The sequence below is a fragment of the Oncorhynchus tshawytscha genome, linkage group LG15 (assembly GCF_018296145.1).
Source record: "Oncorhynchus tshawytscha isolate Ot180627B linkage group LG15, Otsh_v2.0, whole genome shotgun sequence".
Classification (NCBI taxonomy): domain Eukaryota; kingdom Metazoa; phylum Chordata; class Actinopteri; order Salmoniformes; family Salmonidae; genus Oncorhynchus; species Oncorhynchus tshawytscha.
Window position 1 is genome coordinate 5,978,215 of NC_056443.1, and position 10,007 is coordinate 5,988,221.

The 10,007-nt window shown below is 41.5% G+C and overlaps 1 pseudogene; it reads right to left on the reverse strand.

Annotated features, from left to right (window-relative positions):
* Positions 1-256: 256 nt before the first annotated feature.
* LOC112215011 lies at positions 257-9,672 on the reverse strand (annotated as a pseudogene).
* Between the last annotated feature and the right edge of the window lie 335 nt (positions 9,673-10,007).

A 10,007-nucleotide genomic window follows, 5' to 3' on the forward strand; every position in this document is an offset into this window, starting at 1 on the left:
GTTATTTCATAGTTTTGATGTCTTCACTATTATTCTAGAATGTAGAAAATATAAAAAATAAAGAAAAACCCTTGAAAGAGTAGGTGTGTCCAAACTTTGTGTCACGAATCCCCCGAAGATGGTGCCTCTTCCTGTTCGGGCGGCACTCGGCGGTCGTCGTCGCCGGCCTACTAGCAGACACCGATCCCCTTTCCTGTTTCATTTAGTTGTGTCTGATTAGTTGCACCTGTTTTGTGTTTAGGTTTTGATTGTGGGCTATTTAAACCCAGTAGGCCCGCCGGCTTTTGTGCGGGCTTGTTTTTCTGTTTATGGTGTGTGATTATTTTGTGGTATTTATTTTTCCGGTCAGTTTCGTCCTGTTGTTTGGACTGGGTCTTTACGCGCCCTTGTGTGTGTGGCGTGACCGTCTCTCTGGGTTTTTGGAAAATAAAAATCCACATCTTGTGAACTACCCTGCTCTCTGCGCCTAACTTCTCCACCCACTACTCATAGAAGCCGTGACACTTTGACTGGTACTGTATATGTTATATTTTTTGGCTAAACAGGGGGGGCACAAAACACCTGCCCTGAATGACGCGTCGCCACTGTATACAACCAACAGCTCACTAAGATCACAGTCATCTCACTGCTGACTAAGATAGGATTTTCAAAGAATGATGATAGTGATGTGTTCATAACAAAGTGGGAAGGTGGTAATTACCAGTTGTGAAAACATAAATACTAGTTGGATGCATTCACGTGCTTTGAACTATTTGAGAAAAGCCGATTGGCTAATGGCCAACAAGTTGCCAACCATAAGCTATGAGTTCAGCTATCATGTTTGTTAAATTATAGTGTTCAAAAACATATTTATAGATAGATTTTTGTAAATAATGTTTTGTTGCATTGAACTGCTGAAAATGCTGTTAAAAAAGTAATTTCCTTAGTAGATGATGTCAGAGGTCAGCATGTGGGAGAAGTCGGAGCTCAGGGATGATAGACGAGTTTCCCACTAGTAATTACCAGTTGGAGGGATGTTCAAGTGGACTTTTACCAGTCGTATGTGGTAAATAACCCCTTCCCACTTGTATTGTCTCTGGTAGGCCTAATTATCTCAGTGTATTAGAAGTCTTTAATCAGATTCTGTATGTTCCAGTGCTGCCCACTGCACTCCTGAATGATGAGCTGGTAGTAAGTGTCCTCCCCTGGGGCAATCTCCAGACATCTCTTTGTCTGTCTGTTCTGGATGGCTTTTCCCTATAAAACACAGCAAACATTCTACTGTACAGCATCACAATAATAAAAAAAGTCAAACACATCTCCTTTGTTTCCAACAATTTTTAAGCATCAACTTCCCTAAATCATGTTGAAGTGCTTACCTGTTGAAATTCCCAGAGCATGTGGAATCTCTTCTGCTGGGCCACCTTGCACTCATACAGTCCTGGGGATCGAGTGCCAGTGTCCACCAGACAGCGATTACTGTTGTACTTGTGAGACTTGATGCCTCCAATGTAGATCTCCCCACTGGCTCGATAATAAAAGCTCTGGACAGAGAGTATAGATATTTAGGCTTTTCTGAGTCTGTGGTATTGACAGTACTTTGCATTGTGGCATGGATTGAATACCAAGTCTGCCATGGGATGAACCATATTATACATGTAGTTAAATTCTAAGATATTAAGCAATGTTTCTACAAACCTGTGGACCAAAATAATGGCATCCATATAAAATAGGTGTGTTCCCCGGAACTGGGCCTTGATCTATACAGAGATCCGTCTTCTGGTCATCGACCAGCTGTTGATTTTATGGACAGAGATTAAACAGTTATAACAGAGCAGATTCCTATCCTGATTTATGACCCTGCATCCTATTGAAAAAAGGATGCCATGCATGCCACTAAACACAGTTCGTGAGGAAAAAGTTCCAGAACAACTGTAACATTTTAGCATCACTCACAGCTCAATAACTAAGCAAGTCACCCAGGGGGTCTAACATGGGATACACGTTATCCAGATACCACTGGAAGGGTTTGCAGTTCAGTCTCTTTCTCAACTTCTTCCTCTCTGAAACATCCCCAATGTCTATGCCGTGATCCTGTGGTGAGAAAGACGATTTTCAAATCAAAAACACAGGCCATGTGAGCAATCCACCTATTATCCACTTTTGCTTACTGCCATCATTTTACATGGATCTGATGATCTTTATTATGGCATTGAGTAATAGACCATTTTTTAAATAATATTGACTTGTCTAGTTAACTTATTTTCAAACACAAGGCATGCAAAACAGCAATCATTGCTATTCTATAGGAACAGCTGAACAAAACCTACTGTTTGATTGGTTTGTTGTGTACTGTACCTTCAGTGGGATGTTCCAGGCAATGTTGACATTATGTTTGTAGTCATCCATCCAGACCTCAGCCACTCTCAGAGCATTCCTCTTCATTGTAATGCTCAGGTCAGGGAGATAGGGTTTATGGGCCCTCTCGATGTGGGCTATTTTAGAACAAGGTATGACCTCGACACTTCCACCACATAGCCACACCTCGACACACCAAACACCAAGAGAGAAGGAAGAGTTTATAGATATGGACTGAAGTGTCTGGATGTAGATTGGTTTGTTCAAACTGAATGACTCAAGAACAAAAAGTAATTCTGCAAACACAAGTCTGCTTTGATTTCAAACATTCATTTAGAAACTGTAGCAGAGGGGCTTACCCGGATACCCAGTTCAACATTTTCCCCTCCATAGATCTTCATACCACCATCCAGAGCACCAATTTCCCCAAAGAACAGGCGATCAACCACTAGTATGCCCATAATGGAGGGGCTCCTGACAAACATACAGTAAAAATCATGGTCATTTCCACATTGGGAGAAGTGACATTCATTTAATGAATATATAACGCAAAATAATAATCCAGGTGTAAATATTTGGTATGATTTTCCTCCCAATGCTGTGCTTTCCTTATCATCTATTCAAACAGATTTGTGAAACTGGATTATCATCCGATGATGAAATCACGAACAACTCACTTTCCTGGCTGTAACTAGTCTTTCAAGGCATACCACTCAGGTCTGAAGGACTCATACATACACCACAGGGCCCAGTCAAAGGCATCTGCAGCAGGCACATAACGTGTGACTGTCAAGTCATCGAATTGGACTTTGTCAAACACCGGTGTCAACACCAACGTGCGGTCCTCCTTTATCCGAGCTAACAGAGGCTCCGCCCTGTTCACACAAACACAGTCAAAACACCATGTTGGGGGGGGGGGAATTCAAAACATCTCACTGAGATATTTCATTTAGACTACCATTCCACATGGACCTCTATGTGGGCATCCAAGATGGCCACCACATCTCCTGTAGCTTCCCTCTACCCTGAGAGGCGGGCCTGTGTGAGACCGAGCTGCTCTGAGTGTCTCACTCTCTTCACCAGGCCGGGACGCTCTTCATGGCTGAAGCTGATGTATGCATCCAACTTCTGCTTTAGATCCTCTGTGAAAGCACACACTTGCAAATCAGTGGAACCTAAGGGAAGTTGAAAGCCACACATATGTTCAATCTAAATGTTAACAAATGTAATTTCAAATGTTTCTATGCAGAGACCAATTGACCAATTAGGCAAACCATTGGAGCTGTGGTCATCCACCAGTATAATGTCTTTAAGCAGGTGTCGGGGGGTCTTGTCTATGATGCTGCGGACGGCTTTCTTGATGATTGACAGGGCCTCGTCCAAGTAGATCAACACCACGCTGATGGTGGGCAAGTCATGGGGATACTGGTGCTTAGCACACCTAACAGGCACAACAAACACATTTGGTCCACGTCATATAATTTATTCACTTCACCAAAGCTGTTGCTTCACTTGTCAACTTCAATGTCATTGCGAGAGCTTTGAGTTATAAGGTTCTATCTGCATTTCTGTCAAAATGTATTTATTGACATAGTCTTCTTCTGTTCAATGTTTTCTACCAATATAGTACTCTAAAACCCCAATCCATGTTGTTGAGTTTAAAAGAATACATGATAAAAATTGCTTAGGATCCAGTTATCTTAGAATCATCTTTTTACAGGTAGAACCTTCTAGTTCTAAGGTCACAATTGCTCAAATTGAATTCACAGTGCTGGAGATGGAATTGACCTCGGATGGCCGCAATGCAACAGACTGTGGTTAGAATTCAGAAGTTTTCAGCGGATCCATCATTTGCTGTATTGAGGTGGCGGAGAGATGAGGAAAATGATTTACTTAGGATCGCGAGTATCAGGGATTTCCCTGTTCAGGGGTAGTCTGTCACTCAGGAAGGCGTTGTATCCATACATCTGAAACAGCCCCTCTGCCTCTTTCTGCTCCTCCTCTGAGAGCTCATCACCCCAGCTTGTAAACAGAGCTGAGTTGGGGTACACCTTCTTCACCACCTTCCTCTCCTTCTTGACCTCGGGAGCCTTCACAGCCTGCCCCTCTTTCAGACTGCTCCCGTCGTTGATTGTATTCACTGTGGACACACATGACAGCTGTTCATCACACTGTAATAAATGTGTTATGACTGCCAGAATCAACACTCCTTTTGATACAAACAGAGCAGGATCTCATTTAAAATCAAATCAAATCAAACTTTATTTGTCACATGCGCCGAATACAACAGGTATGAATACAACAGGTACAACCTTACTATGAAATGCTTACTTACAAGCGAGTTAATTAAGAAAATATTTACGAAATAAACGAAAGTAAAAAATAATCAAAAGTAACACAATAAAATAGTGAGTGAATGTGCGGGGGTATAGGTCAGTCAAGGTAATTTGTACATGTAGGTAGGGGTAAAGTGACTATGCATAGATAATAAACAGTGAGTAGCAGCAGTGTAAAAACAAATGGGGGGTCAATGTAAATAGTCCTGGTGGCCATTTGATTAATTGTTCAGCAGTCTTATGGCTTGGGGGTAGAAGCTGGTAAAAAAAGGTATTCCTTTTGTCCAGATGGGAAAGGGCAGTGTGGAATTATATTGGGTCTAGGGTATACGGGATGGTGCTGTTGATGTTAGCCATGACCAGCCTTCATGGCTACCGACGTGAGTCGATTATAAAAGGCATTTAGCTTGTCTTGTAGGCTCGCGTCACTGGGCAGCTCACGGCTGGGTTTCCCTTTGTAGTCCGTAATAGTTTTCAAGCCCTGCCACATCTGACGAGCATCAGAGCTGGTGTAGTAGGATTCAATCTTAATCCTATATAGACGCTTTGCCTGTTTCATGGTTCATCTTATTAATGTCCCGCTCCTTGAAAGCGGCAACTCTAGCCTTTAGCTCGATGCAGATGTTGCCTTTAATCCATGGCTTCTGGTTGGGATATGAACGTACAGTCACTGTGGGTACGACGTCGTCAATGCACTTATTGATGAAGCCTATGTCTGAGGTGGTATACTCCTCAATGCTATTGGACGAATCCCGGAACATAATCCAGTCTGTGCTCGCAAAACAGTCCTGTACTGTAGCATGTGCGTCATCTGATCACTTCCGTATTGAGCAAGTCACTGGTAATTCCTGCTTTAGTTTTTGCTTGTAAACAGGAATCAAGAGGATATAATTATGGTCAGATTTGCCAAATGGAGGGTGAGGGAGAGCTTTGTATGCGGCTCTGTGTGTGGAGTAAAGGTAAGTTATTTTCCTCTGGTTGCACATGTGACATGCTGGTAGAAATTGGGTAAAACGGATTTAAGTTTGCCTGCATTAAAGTCCCCAGCCACTAGGAGCTCCGCTTCTGGATGAGGATTTTCTAGTTTTCTTATGGGCCTTATACTGCTCGTTGAGTGCGGTCTTAGTGTCAGCATCGGTTTGTGGTGGTAAACAGACGGTTATGAATAATGAGAACTCTCTTAGTGTGGTCTACAGCTTATCATAAGGTTCTCTACCTGGTGACATCTGTCACCAGCATTTATTGACAAAAAGACACACACCGCTGCCCCTCGTTTTACCAGACGTAGGTTCTCTGTCCTGCCGATGCATGGAAAATCCCGCCAGCTCTACATTATCCGTGTCGTCGTTCAGCCACGACTTGAGGAAACATAAGATATTACAGTTTTTAACGTCGGTTGTTAGGATAGTCTTGATAGTATATCATCCATTTTGTTTTCCAATGATTGTACGTTGGCCAATAGAACAGATGGTAGTGGAGGTTTACTCACTCTCCTACAAATTCACAGAAGGCTGCCTGACCTCTGCCCCCTTTTCTCCTTTTCTTCACGCAAATTACTGGGATTTGGTCTCGTTCCCGAGAAAGCAGTATATCCTTCAAGTCAGACTTGTTACAGAAAAAAATCTTAGTTCAGTTTGAGGTGAGTAATCACTGTTCTGATGTCCAAAAGTTATTTTATGTCATAAGAGATGGTAGCAGCAACATTATGTACAAAATAAGTAAAAACACAAGTTACAAACAACACAGAAAAACAAAATAGCACAGTTGGTTAGGAGCTTCAGTCACTATTTACATGTGTGTTTTTGAAAAAGGTGATTAACAATGTTTGATCTGCCTTGGAGAATTACCTTGAAGTAACTGATGTAAAAAAATATATTTGTATTTTTATAGTAAATGTGGTAAACTTTGGCACACAGAAGTTGGTAGATCAAAATGTAACAAATGTTGTTCAGCAAGCAACAGTATACAGGATTAAAGAACAATCTAAAATTATTATGGGCATATTTTATTTCATCCTTTATTAGTTTATTTAAACCCTTTAATTAACTGGGTGCAAATTCCCTTTTACAATAATCACTGTGAAGTGTGAAATAACTTTTTCTGGGATCAACTCTACATGTTGGTTTGGTCTAGATGCTAATGTGTTCTCAAATCCTCCCCTCTAAATCTGCCCTACTATCTAGAACAGTGGCAGACTGCAGTCCAGGTACAGTACGTGGACAGAGCTACTGCCAATTCCCTTCCAGGTAAGTCAGAGGTAAATGAAGGAGATTGAGACTTACACAGCTTCTCGATGTGAGCCTCCATCTTCTCCAGCCTCTCGAGGATGTCCTGGCCCCTGGCCGATTCATTCTGATGGGCCCCCTGCAGTCTCTCCCCATGAGAATGAACCTCCCGCTTAATGGATGTGATGTAGAGTATTCCAGCAGCCATGGCCAACAACGGGGCCAGCCCTCGAACCCAGCCTAGCCTCATCATCCCTCTGCGTGTGAGTGCTCAGCCTGGGGATACAGACAGGATGGCCTTCCTCTCTCACTCTCTCACTCTCTCACTGAGATTCAGGTTCGCCTGAAAGGAGGGAGGGGTGATGTAAAATGAATTGAACAAAGGAGAAAAGCAGTCGAGGATAGTCAATCAAAAATATTTTTGGTTTATTACAAGTTGCAACAGGGAGAAACCTCCAGGATAGAAGCAGAGAAAATGTCTAACTGGCCTTCTCTGAGAACACCCTTATATCCTAATCAGCGTACAAATGTTCTGTAAACACCAGTCCGATAGGCTTGTAGGAAGTCAAATCAGAAGGCAGTGGTTTTGTCAGCTGCTACAGAATCACATTGTTTCACACAATATAATAATAATCAGTGTATCCTCTGTCCTTGTACCTCCAGTCTGGCGTCAACCTTATCAGCAGTTATGAGTTTAATCCATAACATACAGCCTCTAGTCTCGTGACCATCAACCCAAGTGTTACAAACCGAACACTGGAAATCACGTTTTTTACACAAACTTCAAATATGCTAAACATTGTGTTGATCATTCTAAATTAAATATGAACTTCAGTCATCTTAAATATTCCCATTATACTGTAGCTGAGGTGCACCATCCTGGCTGGCTGGCACTCAGTGGATGTGAGTTTCTCGTCACTCGCCTCCCCTAGGCTGTCAATCACTCACTGTCTCTGGTCCTGGAGTTTGGGTCGATGTGACAATTAGCAAATTGTCATATAGATAATGCATAAAACACAGTGCGCATTTCTGAGGAAAAGTGCATAGAAGCGCAGTCACTTATATTTGCCTTTGGCCCATGAATGTTTACCTTGTAACTTTATAGCCTTTTGTCCTGAAAAATATATCAACTATGATTAACTAGGCTATTATGAGATACATCAAACATGCGTACTTACGCAGACGAGGTGGGCACTGAAGTGGATGAAAGAATTCTGAATGCCCTACTGTTCAACACCCAACGTATTTGGCATGGGTATGCAAATGAGCTCTCCAGGAAGGAAACAGGGCCTGGAAGTCTGAATCATCTCAAACCAGGTAAATGCCACATTGTCTGTTAGTACTCATCATAATATCACTAATTCCCATTGATTCAATAAAAAATCAGCACTGTAGGGTATTTCAATTTGGGGACAATAAAGTTCCTCTTATGTTAAATGAAACTCTAGATACAGTCGCTACCTATTGAGCACACACTGGTTGAATCAACGTTGTTTCAACGTCATTTGTCAACGTATTATGATGTGGAATCAAAGTGGAAAACACATTGGATTTGAAAAAAGTAATCAACCAGTACTGTCCATCTCATTTCAACCAGCGTTGTAAACATTGAAATTAGGGTAAAACTTTAACTCAAATACATTGACTTAACCTGACTAACAGGTTGCTACATCAATCATCTGATTACAACATAATCATCAAAACTATGTATACGTTGCAATTGCGTTGAAAATTCCAGGTAGAAATGTAAAAAATATGTTTTATTTTATTCAGTTATATTGTGTGGTTGAAATGACGCTTCAGTAACCACTCCCTTTTGTGAGAAACTGGTAAATAATAATAGGCTACCTCGGGCAGCAGGTAGCCAAGTGTTTAGAGCATTGGGCCAGTGACCGAAAGGTTGCTGGATTGAATTCCCAAGCCGACAAGGTAAAAACCTGTCTTTCTGCCCCTGAGCAAGGCAGTTAACCCAAGGTTCCCCGGGCGCCGTAGACGTGGATGTTGAGTAAGGCAACCCCCACACCTCTCTAATTCAGAAGGGTTGGGTTAAATGCGGAAGACACATTTCAGTTGAAGGCATTCAGTTGTACAACTGACTAGGTATCCCCCTTTCCCGACCTTACTCAGGATTCACATGACCTCACATGTGAATCCTTAAAGAGATGGGGTGGGGCTAAGGCTTAAGAGGGTGTTAATAGCCTTAGACTGGGGTTGAATGGCTGGAACCAAGTCATTGATATTTACTCCCCAAAACCACTCCTTTTTAAAAAATAGTAAATTATTTATATAAACATCATGATGTGAAATGGAACTGTTAAATGATGTGCAATGTCTAAATCTGTATTCTCTACAGCCTTCTCTCTGGTCACTGCATGAAGAATCATCAACACTCAGGCTGGGGACCGACAGCCATGTAGACCCATCATCTCATCATGGTAACTTTTTTCATTGTGGCAGGTAGACCTATATTTCCTGCAGCATAGTCTATGCTACAGTAATATAAAGACATACTGCGCGTCTAATTACACATCTCCATCTGACTTTCGGGGATCACCTTATTTTTTAATTCTAAAATGTTTTTTTTATTGCAGTTGCAGAGTTTTAAAACTCCTATATTGTTGCTTCAAATCAATGCACTCTCTCCCAATCTTTCTCTCTTTCCATCAGTTCTATTCAGATTGCATCCAAAATAAATAATCCTGTTCAAGATTAATACAGTGCATTTGGAAAGTTTTCAGACCCCTTAAACTTTTCCAAATATTGTTACATTACAGCCTTATTCTAAAATGTATATATTTTTTAAATTTCTCATCAATCTACACACAATACCCCATAATGACAAAGCAAAAACATGTTTTTGCAAATTTATTAAAATAAATACCTTGGGGGGACAAAATGGCGCCGTAGAGAGAACACGGTGTTTCAGCGAGCTCTCGTGGCATTCGTAAATTTATATTCTTACATTAATCTCCTAGCTTGAAAAAGTGGTAGAATTGGCTAAATAAGTTACCATATAATGAGTCTTGACGACTATTTCGCAAAAATCTCCGACAACATGCCCAATAGAACTACTAAGAAGTCGACCAAAACCACCACCCCTGTGGATGTG